Source organism: Struthio camelus, chromosome 6 (assembly GCF_040807025.1).
Source record: "Struthio camelus isolate bStrCam1 chromosome 6, bStrCam1.hap1, whole genome shotgun sequence".
In the NCBI taxonomy this organism is placed as follows: domain Eukaryota; kingdom Metazoa; phylum Chordata; class Aves; order Struthioniformes; family Struthionidae; genus Struthio; species Struthio camelus.
The window spans coordinates 37,332,972-37,345,387 of record NC_090947.1 but is presented as its reverse complement, the minus strand read 5'-3'; the positions used below and the strand labels follow the sequence as shown (position 1 = coordinate 37,345,387).

Below are 12,416 nucleotides of genomic sequence, written 5' to 3'. Positions count from 1 at the left end.
CTAATTTTAGATGAGAGTAAAAGTAAAATCTACCCTCAAATATCGTACCTCTAAGAAACTCTAAAGTATGCACAATTCTGAGCATTCAGTCCTGTCTCTTCTGAAATCTGTGATAAACATGCATTGATTTTGAAAAGATTTTACCAGGCACTTACAGTAATGTTTCAAATTTGCACTGATAGAGATTATGACATAATATATATTAACCAGTTACTTTTCATGTGCTGCTGCTTAATGCTTGTCTATTTGTGTTCTCGTTTAACTTTACTAGCCAAAATAACTCTTGATTTCATTTGGTTTTTTATGTCATAATTATGTCATAACAAATATTAATCTGGGAAAACTGCAATAGCAGTCTCAATGGCAAAGCTATTCTTTTCAGTAATTAAAACTGGTCTGATTAACATTCATTTTACATTCAGATCTTCACAATAGAAATAATGGGCTGTATTTAATATTCTTTTTTAGATACTAGCCTTTGAGATGTCAGTTAAAGTAATCTAAACATTCAGAGCTTTAAAGTTAATTCTTTCAACAAGATAAAGCGAAGATGTGGCATCTAGAAAGGATTATTTCTTTGGGGTGTACTGAGTTTAGTCTGTCTCAAACCTCTTGAAAATGTTAATTAGCACCAAATAAAGAACAATGAAAAATGTCTGCAGTCTTCCTTGGAGACTAAGATTTGGGACAAGTAATTTTGCACGTGAGTGGAATATTTGAGTGTGAAGAGATTTAAATATCTGATTTTAATAGGGTTTCATCCCCCTGGGAGAGAAACTTTTGATTATCTATGACCTATGCCAATTATTGCGATTCTCCCTGTAGGCTAACCATAATTTTAATAACTAATCAAACTAAGCCTGAAGGTTCAGTGAAATGGCAAATATGTACTTGCACTCGTGCTAGTTACAGAGCTCATAGTTGCTACCTGACCTTGTTTTAATTTCTTAAGCTCCTTATTCTCAATCCACTGAAATATTTAACTTTTAAAGAAAGATTTCTTAAAAAACAAAAAAAAAGTTGGTAGCAAACTCGCTTCTCTTTATTTTTTTATCAAGCAAAGACATAAAACAGTGTTAGCTTTGGACTCTCTAAATGAAAGCTGCTGGCTTGATGGATGCAGATGCATAAAGTGTTTCAGTAGTGTAACAGTATAAATTATGTTAAATTCTAAGATATTAGCCCCATTAAAATCAGTATGTAGTTGACAGTACCAACTTCACCTTGCTGCTTAGGTCAATACCATGTCTTTTCCATTACTATATATATAAGAGGACATTTGCTTGCAAAACATGTTTCAGGAAGTCCCTTAGAAGTAGGACAGAGAATAGTGTTGTTCTAAGATAAGAGCCAGGACTACTCTTCTAAAAATATACTGGCTGAGCTGAAATAAGAATTTTTGCCTTTATTCATCAGACAATGGTGTAATGCCCAATTCAGGAAGAACTACTGGGAAGCTTTTGGCAGTCTGAATAACAGTTACATTTCCCTGTTCAGTGTCTCCATAGCCCTGTATCTTGGTAGTTTGAATTGGAAGAGATTTTAACCCATTCATGTAAGAAATTGTGTTAAGCTCATGCTGATGTAAATTAGTGGTGAATTTAAAAAGGCAGAAGTATATTTAAGGACTTTAACTGTGTTTACACTGTTGCATATGAATCCTAAATCAAACTCACTTCTTCAGGTCAAACATTTCAGAATGTCTTCAATCAAAAAGCCGTACACAGTTGTATATATGGTGAATGCTTTTCAAAGTGTTTCACAGAAGTTGGTAGAGTTATGTAATGAAAAACCAGCTTTTAAATGTGAAGGGAAATATTTTCCTTCCTTTTATTCTGCTAAGCATCATGCATACGTAAGAGTAAGATGCATATATTTCTAAGTATGTGCAACTGTAGGGATGAAGAAGCAGATCTCACAGCGGCAAATGACAGGAAAAAAGACTGTGCTGAAGGGAAAGACTGCAATCAGGGAAAGACAATGGCTAATATCTGATTGTCTCAAATATGGCCATAAATACCAATACTGTATATTTCAGCTGATCTCTGAGCTCCAAACTCTTCTGATGGGTGAGGAGCTCAGTATGAAGGTAGATGACTAAACACTGATTGTGTAGCTTAGTTCCACCTTTAATAACATTGCTTCTGCTTGACACCTCAGTTGGATTATTGTACCTGTGGAACACCAGAAGCTTACTTATCACAATACTGCTTACTAATACTTTGCAGTTGAGTTGTTTTAGGAGCTCCTCACATTTCTCTATTTCCTGCATCCCTTTTTACTTCATATTTCCTACATGAAAGATTCATGGTCTATAAATGGCTGCTAATGCTTTTCTCTGGCATGGCTGTGTAGCACAAAGGCTGAGACCTTACTTTAAAGCATCTTCAGTTCAAGTCCTAGTGTGTGGTCATCACATTTATTAGATAGCTTGGGCCTCCTCGGACTACTAGAATTCCTGGAGCAGCCCCAAAGAGAGAGGAATTGCCAAATCTGGCAGCTTGCTTGTGTACTTGCACTCTTTTCCTTGAAGGCTGTATAATATTTATGTACTTGTACTCTTTCTCATGCAGGCTGTATAGAGTTTGGATGTGATGGAAGGAGAAAGCTCCATTTTTTGCGTCATTTCTGGGCAGTTGTATCTAACAGTTTGATTTGAGACTCTGATAAATTGAGAACTAGGGAACTGACACTAAATCCCTCATCTACTTTTATGCCCGGTGTTTCCAGGTGTATAAGATAATGCAGTCTGCAGTAATCAATACCTTTGTAGGAATCTTTTCTCTATTACAGGTTCTCCATGGTTGCAATTTTTCTTGGTTTTTAGTCGTCTTTTTCTGACTAGGTTTCAAGCTTTTCTTAATTGGGTCATATTCTTTTTTTATATTCCTCTGTTACTATCTCTCTTCTACATGCTTCTCACTCATTCCTTTCTGTAGATGCCAGTCCCACTTGCTTATTCTTCTTTGTCAGCTTTCTTCTGCTGCAGTCACAGGTGTGTGTTCTCTCTTTACTGTGGTGCTACAAAGCATGTTATCTCTTAAGACTTCATGGCCGTCTCTTCTTTTTCATGCTTTATCAAGCCCCAGTTTTCCATGGTTCATTTTATGCATGTTATGTGCAACTATAAGAGCACTAGACTGTGTCTTGTTGCAATACGCTTACCGCCAAAAATACTTGCTTCCTGCACTCAGAATGCAAACCTTGAAAGAAGGTTTAGCTCCATAAAAATAAAAAATCAAGCCAATAAAGCTTTACAGGTTTCAGATTTATTTTCCTGCGTGCTCCCATCCATTTTAAAAAGAGGTAACGCTGCTATCTCAAACCAATTAGAGATGTTTAGGAGCCTAGCTTTTTTAAATGTTACTTTAGGCAGTAATGTTTCGCTAGCTACTTGTTACTCTGCAGTAGACTTCAACACATTTTATATGACTTAGGCTTGAAAATTGGGGAGGGACTACTGAGGATTTTTTCTTTCTTTCTCTTTTTCCCCTCTACACATGCAAGGCTATATAACATTTCAAGGTATAATGCATGCCCTTCTCTGTCAAATCTATGCCCCTGGCTTTTAAGGCTTGCTTTAGAGGAACAATATAAACTATATTTCCAGTCTGCTGCAGTTATGAGTGGTTGTTGCTAATAATCCTTCCTGTGATTGGAAATATATAATGTTTTTTCTAATTATATTTAGTCTGTCTTCATTTCTACTATTATTTATCAGTAGGGCTTCATTCACCTCTTTCACACGTGCATTTTGTCACTGAATTTCAGTTCAAGTTTCCTCTGACTTAACACTAGTGTAAGAACTTTTCCCTTCTTTCTCTTCTTACCCTTGTAATCATCTGTTAAATGTGGAATTTTTGCTGCCCCAGGAACTAACATGACTTTATTAAGGAGCATCTATCTACATAATGACTAATAATCTTAGAGAGAACCACTGTCAATCCATCATTTTAAAGAGATGTACTTATAGTGATGCCATACACAGGAAACTGTGCAAAGCCTTGTTAAATATCTGTACAACACAAACAGCCTATTTCCTAGCCAATCCTTTGCTCATTTCTAGCTATACTTTGCACTGTGTTTTAGAATTCAAAATTCTTGTACTGCTTTTGCCCCTTTACTAAGAATATGAGCTTTCTCTTTTTTGTTTTTCTGTCTTTTACTATTTCGCTTGTACCTGAACTCTGTATTAATCCTGTGCGTCTCTTTCCTAGTTTCTCTACCCTCTGTGTTGCCTCTCTACATTTTTATACTATCTCTTTTTCATCTCCACATATCATTAGCTTGCTTAACTTTTTTAAAGAGTCCATACCAATCTTCCCTCTAAGGCACATTATTTCTTCTTGCTGTAAGGTAACTTCCTTGAAATATTTTTCCTCTTGTCTCTTTGTATCATCCCTCACTTTTTGCTAGCTAAAGCTGAGAAATTCTACTTCACTGTTTGCCTGCAAACGAAGTTTCATTGCAGACTGGTGGGTGGCAGCTCTGCAGGAACAATGGAGGTATGAAAAGCCTCCAATGTCTTCCTCACAAAAATCTACATCAAGTGCTAGGATAAATAATATTACTTAACTTTGTTCCATAACTTCACAGGGCTAGAAGACTTGGAACTGGGAACCTTAGATTTAGATTTTATCTTCAGCTGTTAGAAACAAACGTATCACCTTGAAACTAGTTCGTTTTCTTTCTCCTGTTTTCCAGTTGAAATAATGTTGTTACTTAGCTACACGGATACTGTGGGTATCTAGATCTATTCATATATACTATATATAAATATATATAGCTATCTCAGTAAGTCCAGCACAACTCATAATAAAACTAGTGAAAAATAGCTTAGTGGTTGCATTTTCAGAACATCGACCTGTACGGTGCCAGAATGAAGTTCCTATTCCAGAGCTGGCTTGCTGCTCAGCAGCTTGGAGTTCAGTCAGAGGAGTTTTCTATCTGTCCTTGTATGTATACCACTATAAATTCTCTACTTCAACCAGTATCTCCTAGGTAATGCCTTATAAAATACTTTCCTGAAATCCAGAGAGATTGTATCTACTGTATACGTTTTATCAAGCAAGTCAGTTATCTTTCAGAGAAGGTAAGTTAATCTGGCAAATCTACATTTGCCAAATTCACATTGGTTTTTATTTCACTGTCTATTTCTTGTCTTAAGTTGCTCATTCCTTTAAAATGTCTTCTAAACTCTGTAGGCTACCAAAGGCAGACTGGTAAACGGTTGAGTGATCGTCCTGTCCTCTTTTGTGAACTACAACTCTGGCCTGCTTTACCCCTCTGCTTTCTTCTCCTGACTTGGCAGCTGGCTTGGTCAGCTCCCTTTAGGGTAGCAGACTGCTCCAAGCTCATAAATACGGGCTTTCAGGCTTTTTGTTGCCATACCACAAGCATCATAGCTTAGTCTCTGAAATATAATTGCTCATCTTAAGGTAAAACAAAAGATATTTCAATAACTTAGCAATATTCTTTTCCTTCCAAGAGCTTAAAAATGCCTATTCCTTAACCTGCAACAGAGCATAGTTCTTTAGGCTCTCCTCTCCCTCTCCTCTGCCATGAACATGTTCCTGCTTAGTAGAAAATGCAAAGATTCTCTGACTGAGAAGTTGTGTGTTTTTTTTTTTCACTTTGGTGGGCAAGAAGTTGGCTGTAAAGGTTAGTCCAGAGTTTGAATTACTGTGACCCTGTGATGCTTGTTCACAAGTCGACTTTGAGCAAAGAAAGTATGTAGCCTGTTAACTGTGTTTTGCAAGGACTTGGACTCTATGCCTGAAATTCATATCTTGCCTGTGTGAATGAATTTGTCCAATTGTTTTTTAAAAATATTTTTCATTTTTGCCACAAAATATTTAATTGTGCATTGTGCTTAAAAGAACAAAAGCTTCCTTTTACTTAAACTTTTTATCTGATTTGTTTCATTTAGTGACTTTTATTTTTGTGCTATGAGAATTAATTCCTGGTCTCCCCCCATTGCATTGTGTCATCTTCAAGCCAAAGTCTTTATTTTAAGACTTTATTTTAAGTTGCATGAAAGTCATTCTGTAGATGTGATCATCTTTGTCTGTCTTGTTCACTATTACTGTTTTGGGGAAGTGATTACTTTAACTGTCATGTTCAGGCGGTTAGAACACAATGGATTTTTTTTAATGGCATAGTGATGGGGGGGTGGTTTTGTTCTTGGTTTTTTTTCTTAAACATCTCTGATGAGGCTTATAGTGAGATGCGATACATTTTACTAGACCAACTGAGGTGATTGGAAGGGACTTGACTGCAACTAAGGATCAAGCTGATATTTTAAGAAGAATCCAAAATGACTTTAGTACTTCTGAGCAGTAATGGATTAGGAATCATCATGACTGCATTGTTAGGAATATTTTTATGTGAACAGTTTTGCAAAGTCCAACATTGAATTTCTTCTGTCATTTGCTCCTCCCATTTTGTTGCTCATTATCATGATATTCTCTATATTTTTTTGCAGTTCTAATAATTTATATATGTTGTTCTAACACTTTGTACGTGACTTCTAACCAATTAATCCATTAGAGGAGCTTTCTTCCTATCCCAGTTCGTGTAGTTTAATTTCTGTAAACATAGAGGACAGGCCTTCTCAAAAGAGCTTCAGAAATTCGGGAAATTTACACTTAATGCAAGACAACTAATTTGAAAATAACAAAGCGAACAGGAAGGAGAGAGTAACGGGAACTCTCGAACAGAAAGTAGAATGTCCAGCCAAGCACCACGCTTCTGAAGTGCTTTGAGGTAAATGTCTAGTTAAGGACAGAAGTAATATGATGATGGTGAACAGTAATATGACAGCAATGCTATAACTTATCCTGGAAGAAGAAGCAGTGATTTTTAGCGCTTATAGACTGCCCTGATTTGAAAACCCAAGAAACATAAGTTTTTCTTTTTTTTAACAAAACTCTATAATAGTCTCAAAATTGTTGGCATTACTCCAAATATTTGGTCTCAGGGTGAATATTATGTTAGCTGCCTGTATCTATGTGATTAGTTGAGCAAATCCAGCAGGGAGTAGAATTGTCTAACATCTACAAAACTCATTAATTTTCAATTTAATTACCAACATCTTTTAATCTCATCATAAATAAGAGATTTTAGATTTAGCTCTGAAACTAACCTACAGCAGCCCATAACAATGTAAAAATCATAGTAAAAAGGCAGTTTCTTAAAAATTGGATGCAGCAGAGCTGAACTTTCATTACAACTGCCTTAGAATGAGCTGACTCCATGTCATCAGTAACAAAATTAATTTTTCACCAAACCTTCTAGCAACAACGCAGTAGGCTGCAGTTGGACACTGAGTTGCTATTGAAGTTGCTACTCAGTTGCTACTGAGTTGAAAATGTATTTAGCTGAATATTTCTGAAACTAGGTCACCAAAACTGAACAAGAGCCAGTGTGGGCTGCCATTACTTGATGAATTAATCAATAGCTTCACTACTTACCTTAATTTCACCGGAACTGAATTGACAGATACAGTCAGAAACAAAAATATCTCTGTTCAGTTCTTCATTCCTCCTGAATAGCCCCCTTTCAGTAATGTGGCATAAATGATAGGTAGAGCTGCAGCCTGTGCTTGGTTTGGTGTCATATCATCCCGAACAGACACTGATGGGGCTCAAACATAATGTTGACAGTTTTTATGAAAGGGTCTGCTCCTTTTAACAATTCTCTCTTTTGCTATATTTATACTGGTAAGTGAAAGAGGACGGATCCCTGAAGTTAAGTGGCATGGACTGGGCTTATCCGTACTGCTTAGGACTAGGCCCTTTTATAGCAAGTTTGTCTTGGACAGAGAAAGATGAATCTGTTGGAACAGAATGAGGGAGCAAGCTAAGAATTGAGCAGTGTTGGCTGATCAGAGATCCCGTGTTTAAATTTTCTGACAAGAACCTTTATCAGTGTAGACGTAGCTTATGGTGATACCTGGGTCGAGCAATTACTACATGCCTGTGTTACATCCAGTAATCATACTGAAATTTTCATAATCTAGATTTGGGGACTGGTTATGCTCTGAAGCAGTAGATTTATGGAGCAGTCCTTTATAGAGAAGGGCTTACTTTGGTCTTAATTGTGTCTGAAATGTTAATGAACCTTTCTATTTGTCTGCTCGTGTGTGTGTAAATGGAAGAGAGAGGACTGTAGAAGTAGCCTACCATGTTACTGACTCAAATGGAGCTCTTTAGCCCATTTTAAAGCTCTTCTGTCAAGAATGTTATTGTTTCAAGGACACCTGATCGGATGTCTTGTTCAATACCCTAAAGCAAAGCCCTGCCAGAAATCTATCAAGCGTACTGTGCACAGCTTATGAAATCCAGTTGTATTTGCAAAAAGCTGTATCAAGGTGAAGTGCAGGTCAATACTGACCAGGTTGAAAACTGCCCTGAGTATCCCAGCTTTTGCCACAGAGCAAAACACGTCGTTGATTTGAGACGTTCCTCCAAGACAAAAGATGACTGTCTACTCTGAGACCAAGAGCAAAGTAACACTGCTTAGGTAGCTATACTTAATACTGTCATCTATGAGCTTGGGACTGACGATAGATTGCCATATGGTCTCTTACTCAAGAATATACTTATATGTTAACAGAGATAATCCTAGGGTAAATAAAATTGTTTGTCTCAAACAAATAGTATCCTCGCATAAGAATAATTGACTCCCTGTGTAATTACCCAAACACCTCAATACAGTTAACACTATATTAAAAAAAAAAGTGATTTAGTATTGAAAGAATCAGTACTGCATTAGCACTGTGCCTAAGAAATAAGTAAATTTTAGAGTTTTTGTATATATTTACCATTATAATTGGATACAAATAAAACACAAAAAAGTGGAATTAGTTTAAGAAAAAAGGGGAGGGAAGAAGAAATCAGGAAGTCTTACAATATATATTAACAATGAACAGCAAACTCTCTTATTGCAAGTAATTTTTTAACTAGTATAAGGTAATTACACACTTTGAAAGGCTACCTGTTGAGTATTCCTTGTATATGAGGATTTGGTCTTTTTTTCTTAGTGAAATACCAGGAGTTTTAATACTGGTAACACTACCTTGATTTAGGAAGAGTATGTATAATTTAGGTATTTACCAGAACAAAGTAGTGTTTGCAGTAATCATTGCAACACTTACATACTTGATGTTTCATTTTAAAACTGGCCCTGCAAAACAAGCTTTGCTGTATAATTGAAGGAAAGAAGCATTTCGACTGTTTACTAAGCCTGCTCCTGCTTTCTTTATGTGAGAGGCAAAGGCCTGCAGTTTGTGCAGGCTGCTTTCCTGAATGCTATTTAGTTTCTCAAAGCGAAGCTACCTCATTAAGTGCTTTCAGAGTGAAAACATAAATTTTGAATGACACTTCATTTAACTTAAAGATTCATATTTCCACATTATTGTCACTGTAGTGCTTCAAATATCTTACTATTTGATTTTTGGTTTTCACTCTCTTCCAAGTTGTTAATTATGTTATTTTTCAGACTTTAAGCTTACTGTTCAGTTTGCTTAGCCTGTTCACTTTGCAGTTGTGTGTGCTTTTCTGTTGAAAAGTACAGATCCTTATTTTTACTACTTAAAAGAAAAGGGGGGAGGGAAATCCCAAAACACAAACAATGAGCTTACAGTATTGCCATTTGTAACAGGTTGAGTTTCTTCATGTACTACGTGGTATGCTTTTGTGGCTATGTGAATGCTGCACAAATAATGCAAAATCTTTGATCTAGTTTCACTACTGAGAATCATATAGCCCGTATCAACTTACAGGTGTCTGCACAACTGCACATGCATCTGTGGACTCAATGTTATGTCTTTTATTTAGCTTTGAAATAATAGGGACTGAAACACATGCTCAACACTTGACTTTTGATGCCCCAATTCAGTAATTAATCGTAACAGGCAAAAATAGTGAATTACACAGCAGCTAGTTTTTCTGCCTTAGAAATACAAAAGGGCTGATTTGTCCAGTATATGTGCCTAGGAAACAGCTTAGTTGGTTACTCTGGCCCCAAATCAACCTACTTGCATCTCTTTACCAGCAATCTCAATTTAGGAATCTTGTAACTCTCAGGACATATTATACTCTCTGCAGGGTAATTTGGATAGTAGGTATCACCAGAGGAGGAATGAGTGAGCCTCGAATCTGAATTGTCTTTCTGAGGTCTCTCTCTGTATTTCTCTGCCTCTGCATCTTATGTATAGAGAGACTTCTAACTTCGCTACCTTAATCACAAAAAATAAAGTGAATATCTATTTTTAAACTTAAATCATTATCCACATTCTGTTGGTAATGTATTTAAATTGTATGTGTTGACTAGGAAATAATAAACAACTCTAGAATATTTGTATGTTTATTTCCAGGGTAAGAAAGAGAATTTCAAGCTGTTTTGTGCACTTTTGTGGTGTTATATGGCCTTGACGTTGATTAGTCGTATTTGCTCACAGTGCAGACTCACTTAGTGGAGGGCTTGAGTCTAGGTCTTGAGGCAGAATGAACGGCAAGTGTCTTAAATTGTTTGAAATAGTAGATATCTGCCATTGTATGGTAAATTCCATTTGAAATTGTTTTAGATAGTACATGTGTGTTTCCCTTTTCATCTTAGCGTCACACAAAGCCACAGCACCTCCAGATGCTTCTAACATCACCTGTAATAAATTAACCGGATTCTGCTCTACTGGAATGGCATAAACTAAAGTAATTGTGCTCAGTTTGATGCAGTTGCATAACAGTAACTGTATTCCAGATTAGGTGTTGTGGTGTTTCTCTCTGCTTCTGAAATTAGAATGACAGTTCTTTTGTAAGTTACTATATTCAAATCATGTCATCCTGAAAAGAAGACTCCTTGCAATTCACGGACAGGACTTTACTAGTGCTGTTGAACTTAATGGAAGATGTTTGGCCTCTGTGGTAATGGGCAGTGGTATAAAATTGTGGGTTTCATAGAGAAGACTAGCTGGGCTGCAAGTGCTCAGTCTTAATCCGAGGTGTGTGAATAATTGCTGGAGATAAAGATGGAGGAAAATCACATTAGTCATTTTCACCAATAATTCAGGTCTAATTAATACCCCTTTCTTCTTCCCTGACTTGCCAGGTAACTCATCTCTCATTAAGAGAACTTGCTAAATTCCAATTAAGAAAGCATTGCTGTATGCGAGTGCAGTGTCTTTTTTCCTATTGTGTTAGCCTGTTGTGAAGCAGCAAGTTTTAACACTGATTTCTGAGCAACCCTGGTACGTGTATCAGAGTCCAGCTACCTGATGACCCTTTGGTCTTGGGCAGTAAGATACTTATTTTATGAATTTTGAAATGATTTTATGAATTAATTATGAACTCATTCACCACATTTCACCCAAAGATGCATGAGGAGAAAGAAGGTGAGCTATTTAGTGTTCCACTACAACGTATTTAGGTTGAATGGGATAAAATCCAGTTGCGCGTTTTGGAACTTATTTGGAATGGTGAGTCCCAAAGGAGTTGATGCCAAAGAAACTGTTTGTTTTGTTTGCAGTTAAACCTGGTGCTATGTCCTTGAATGCATGTTTTTATTACATGTGATGTTGCTAACTGCTAAAACCTAGCCATTTGTTGCAAATGACAATACTCCACAGAGCTCATTTTACATCAATCATACAACTCATGTTGCTTATAAACAGCTTACTGCAGGAGGAAATACTGGTAGTAATTAACTAAGGATTATTGCCTACCCTGTTTTTCTTGCTAGACAAAATATTTTTAAAATAAATATTTGATAAGTAAAAGGGGGAGGGGGAGAATGCCAGTTTAAGTAACCTTAGCTCTGTAATGCTGCTTAGAACCCGTAAGTAAATGTATTTTTCTATTTTTTATATATATGTATATATTTTATATATACATGTGTATATGCATATCTTAAAAATAAAATATAAACACCTACAGAAGCCCACTCTTCCTTCTCCAGAAATCCATGCTGACTGCTCCCAGTCACCTTCTTGTCCTTTATATGCTTGGAACTAGCATCCAGGTTTGTTGCTCCATCACTTTCCCAGGCACTGAGGTGAGGCTGACTGGTCTGTAGTTCCCTGGATCTTCCTTGTACTTCTGAGGGCAGGAGTGACGTGTGCTAGTGTCTGGGTAGAAGAACTTCACAAAGTCAGCTGATCTCATTAGCTTCTACACGGTTTATAACTTCTAGTGTTTTGGAAAAACTGGAGTAACATAGAAGGAATCAAAGTATTGTTACTTTTTCCTTAGTTCTGGATGAACCAAGTGTTTTGCCTTTCTCTATAAAGGAATCTCTTAAGGCAGAGGTCGGAAATATTCTCAGCGACAACTGCATAATTCATCCAAAGTCAGTAGGGTGGAAGTGATAGTCCTGAGAGAACAAAATTTAATTTTTGTGCTTAAATTTGTGGCACACTT

At 36.6% G+C, this 12,416-nt stretch overlaps 1 protein-coding gene across 1 annotated transcript in view; it reads left to right on the top strand.

The window, feature by feature from the left end:
• The window catches only part of DPP10 (dipeptidyl peptidase like 10), a 552,866-nt gene that overhangs the window by 117,176 nt on the left and 423,274 nt on the right, over positions 1-12,416 (top strand). The gene's annotated exons all lie outside the window — the stretch shown is intronic.